General features: G+C 38.7%; 1 pseudogene; it reads right to left on the reverse strand.

The window, feature by feature from the left end:
• Nucleotides 1-3,562: 3,562 nt before the first annotated feature.
• LOC100957351 lies at nucleotides 3,563-4,202 on the reverse strand (annotated as a pseudogene).
• Between the last annotated feature and the right edge of the window lie 860 nt (nucleotides 4,203-5,062).

Consider the following 5,062-nt stretch of genomic DNA (forward strand, 5'->3'; position numbering starts at 1 on the left):
CAACAAACAGGGTCAATGCTACACAAAGGCACACAAAGGCATGGAAATTGAACAACCATATGCTGAATGACAGTTGGGTGCAGGAAGAAATAAAAGAGGAAATCATTAACTTCCTTGAACATTAACTTCCTTGCCTCCTTCATAACAACAATAAAGACATAAGCTACAAAACCTGTGGGTTATAGCAAAAACAGTCCTGAGAGAAAAATGTATCACTTTAGCTGCCTATATTTGAAAAGAAGAAAGAGAGTGCATCAACAAACTCACAAGCCATCTTATGGAATTGGGAAAGGAACAATCTAAGCCTAAAACCAGCAGAAGAAAAGAAATATCCAAATTTAAATCAGAAATTAATTAAATTGAAAACAAAAGAATCATTCAGAAAATGAATGAAACAAGGAGTTGGTTTTTTGAAAGAATAAATAAAATAGATAAACCTTTGGCCAGACTAACTAGAAATAGAAAAATAAAATCTCTAGTAAACTTAATGAGAAATGATAAAGGGGAAATAACAACTGATTCCATAGAGATACAAGAGATTATCTCTGAATACTACCAGAAACTCTATGCCCAGAAATTTGATGATGTGAAGGAAATGGATCAATATTTGGAACCACGTCCTCTTCCTAGACTTAGCCAGGAAGAAATAGAGCTCTTGAACAGACCAATTTCTTTCTTTTTTAGCCGGGGCTGGGCTTGAACCCACCACCTTTGACATATGGAGCTGGCACCCACCCCTTTTGAGCCACAGGCGCCACCCTGAACAGACCAATTTCAAGCACTGAGACCAAAGAAACAACAAAAAAATCTCCCAACAAAAAAATGCCCTTGTCTGAATGGCTTCACACCAGAAATCTCTCAAACCTTCAAGGAAGAGCTTATTCCCATACTGCAGAAATTATTCCAAAATATTGAGGAGGAAGGAATCTTCCCCAACACAGTCTGTGAAGCAAACATCACCCTGATATCAAAACCAGGAAAAAACCCAACTAAAAAGGGGAACTTCAGACCAATTTCACTAATAAATAGATAACAAAAATTCTCAACAAAATCCTAGCCAATAGATTACAGCTTATCATCAAAAAAGTCATATATCATGATCAAGTAGATTTCATCCCAGGGATGCAAGGCTGGTTTAACATACACAAGTCTGTTGTTCACCATATCAACAGAAGCAAAAACAAAGACCATATGATCCTCTCAGTAGATGCAGAAGAAGCATTCGACAAAATCCAGCATCTTTTTCTAATAGGAACGCTGAAGAGTATAGGCATAGGTGGCACAATTCTTAAATTGGTCAAAGCTATCTATGACAAACCAATAGCTAATATTTTACTGAATGGAGTAAAACTGAAAGCTTTTCCACTTTGAACTGGAACCAGACAAGGTTGTCTTCTATTACCACTACTATTCAACATAATGCTGGAAGTTCTAACCAATACAATTAGGCAAGACAAGGAAATAAACGGCATCCAAATGGGAGCAGAGGAGGTCAAACTCTCCCTCTTTGCTGATGATATCATCTTATACTCAGAGAACACCAGCGACTCAACCACAAGACTCCTGGAAGTCATCAAAAAATACAGTAATGTCTCAGAATATAAAATCAATGTCCACAAATCAGTAGCCTAGGTATATGCCAATAATAGTCAAGATGGGAGGCTAACTAAGGACACAACTCCCTTTACCATAACGTGAAGAAAAAATGAAATACCTAGGAATATACCTAACGAAAGAGGTTAAGGACCTCTATAAAGAAAATTATGAAACCCTAAGAAAGGAAATAGCAGAGGATATTAACAAAATGAAAGAACATACCATGCTCATGGCTGGGAAGAATCAACATTGTTAAAATATCTATACTTCCCAAAGCAATCTACCTATTCAATGCCATTCCTATTAAAATACCAGCATTGTAATTTCAAGACTTGGAAAAATGATTCTTCATTTTGTATGGAACCAGAAAAAAACCCATATAGCTAAGGCAGTTCTTAGAAATAAAAACAAAGCTGGGGGCATCAGGATACCAGATTTTAGGCTATACTACAAGACCATAGTGTACTACAAGACCATAGAGGTCAAGACAGAATGGTAGTGACACAAAAATAGAGACATAGACATTTGGAATTGAATAGAAAATGAGGAAATGAAACTAACATCTTACAACCACCTAATCTTTGATAAACCAAACAAGAATATACACTGGGGGAAAGGCTCCCTATTCAATAAATGGTGCTGGGAGAACTGGATATCCATATGTAAAAGACTGAAACTGGACCTGCACCTTTCTCTACTGACAAAAATTGATTCAAGATAGATAAAGGATTTAAATTTATGGCATAAAATGATAAAAATCCTCAAAGAAAGCATAGGAAAAACACTGGAAGATATTGGCCTGGGGAAATACTTTATGAAGAAAACTTCCCTGGCAATTGCAACAACAACAAAAATAAACAAATGGGACTTAATAAAACTGAAAAGCAGCTAAGGAGACAACAACCAAAGAAAATAGACAACTGGCACAATGGGAAAGGATATTTGCATATTTTGAATCAGACAAAAGCTTGATAACTAAGATCTATAGAGAACTCAAACTAATCTACATGAAAAAATCCAACAATCTCATATATCAATGAGCAAGAGACATGAATAGAACCTTCCTAAAGAAGACCTTCCTAAAGATGAATGGTTAGCAAACATATGAAATCGTCCCTAATTATTAGAGGAACGCAAATCAAAACCACCCTGAGATACCATCTAACCCCAGTGACAATGGCCCACATCACAAAATCTCAAAACTGCAGATGCTGGCATGGATGTTGAGAGAAGGGAACACTTTTACACTGCTGGCGGGAGTGCAAACTAATACAACTATTTTGGAAGGAAATATGGAGAACCCTCAAAGAACTCAAGCTAGACTTCCCATTTGATCCTGCAATCCCATTACGGGGTATCTATCCAGAAGGAAAAAAATTCTTTTATCATAAGTACACTTGCACTAGACTGTTTATCACAGCTCAATTTATAATCAGCAAAATATGGAAACAGCCTTAATGTCCACCAACCCAGGCATGGATTAACAAGCTGTGTTATATGTACACCACGGAATACTATTCAGCCACTAAAAAAGATGGAGACTTTACATCCTTTGTATTAACCTAGATGGAAGTGGTACACATTATTCTTAGTAAAGCATCACAAGAATGGAGACACATGAATTCTATGTATTCAATTTTGATATGAGGACAATTAATGACCCAGTACACTTGGGAGGGGGCAGGGGAAGGGGAGGGCAGAGAGAGAAAGAAGGGGGTGTGGGGGAAAGGAAGATCAGAGAGGGGGAAGGAGGAAGGGGAGTGGGAGAAGGGAAGGGCAGAGAGAGGGAAGGAGGGTGGGGGTGGGGTCTTGGCGTGTGACACACCTTTTGGAGACTAGACACAATTGTAAAAGGAATTTTGCCTAACAAATGCAATCAGTGTAACCTGGTTTCTTGTACCCTCAATGGATCCCCAACAATTAAAAAAAAAAAGCAAACAAACACTCTTTGTAATTATTATAACAATTATAATACAAAGGCCTGTGCTCTATAAGCAGTTCTCCACGGTGCATCATAACAATAAGGCTTACTTTTAATACAAATACTGTTTGGTTGATATGAACCATTAGATTTAACAAGTATCATTTTGTAATTGCTTTTTGCGTATTTTTTGTTTGGGGATCCTCCGCCTCATCAGGATGCTCAGTGGCTTGGGGTTCTTCAGTGGTTTCTTCTGTCTCTGACTCTGAATCACTTTCATAGTAATCTGGAAATAAAGGGCGTCCAAATGGGAGCAGGCGAATCATCATCGTGTCATCATCTCCAGCTACATTGCTTTCTGCATCGTGGTCTCCTTCCTGACCCGAGCCGAGTCCACACTGTCTCCAGCTATCTTCCTGATAATTTACTGTCCATGCGCTGCTGATATCGAGACTTCAATTCTTCATAAATCTTCCTGTCTTCTTCCCCTGTTCCGAAGTGAGATGTTGATTGGCAATCTCCTATAATCAGACCATCAGTATGTCCTTTTTCCCTGAACCCATCAGCCTCAAGAATTTTTGTTTTCTCTCTTCAGTATCCAAGTCAGCTGCTTCCCAATTGCTAAATCCAAGCTTGTTGTCGGGGAGGCTGACCGCTTGGTCCCCATGGTGATGCTCTGCCGGCTCTCCAGTTTGCGGTTAGTGAAACACCTAGCGCCGGGCTGTCCTTGGCTGCACTTGCAGCCCGCAGTCTGGCACCCAGCAGCGCTGCTCGGGTGTCGGGGCTTCTCCTGTAGTGGTCTTGTTGATGCTCGGAGATGTACATTAACTTGCTAAAGCCCCTGGACATTAGACAATAAAGAAATCTATTTGGTTCTGTTTCCCTAATTTATTTGACCATTTAACCATTGTTTTTCTTTTTTGGAATAGTACTTAACATCCTATGGAAGGAGTATTCCAAGAAATCATTTTTAGAAAACAACTTCAATATCACACATTGGATAAAAGCTTCCATGTCTTTCATGATGTTGACAGTTTAAAAGTGAATAGGCAATTAATTTGTAGAATGTCCCTCTATTCGAGTTTGTCTTACGTTTCTCATAATTCGGATTACACTTATTTATTTATGTAGAGGTGTAGATAGTAGTCATGCTATGTTCTCTTGTGCGCCACCAAGAGGCAACAATGTTAATTCCTACTATTTCAATGGGTGTTGCCTTTTATCATTTGGTTAAGATGGTGACTGTGAAAATTTCTTTACTATAAAATTAATAGGCTTTTTGTGCTGATTAATTTAAAACTTTCCATCAGTATTTTGTGGAGAGCTCTTTTGGTGTTATGTAAATATCCCATCCACCATATTTGTTTTGCTGTTTTGTTCTTGTTGTTGTTGAGACAGGATCTCACTTTGTCACCCTGGGTAGAGTGCCATGGTGTCACAGCAACCTCACACTCTTAGCCTCCAGCAATCCTCTTGCCTCAGCCTCCCAAGTAGCTGGGACTACAGGCACTCGCCACAACACCTGGCTTTTTTTTTTTTTTTTTT

The sequence above is a fragment of the Otolemur garnettii genome, unplaced genomic scaffold (genome assembly GCF_000181295.1).
Source record: "Otolemur garnettii isolate 467f Iridium unplaced genomic scaffold, OtoGar3 scaffold00115, whole genome shotgun sequence".
Taxonomy (NCBI): Eukaryota; Metazoa; Chordata; class Mammalia; order Primates; family Galagidae; genus Otolemur; species Otolemur garnettii.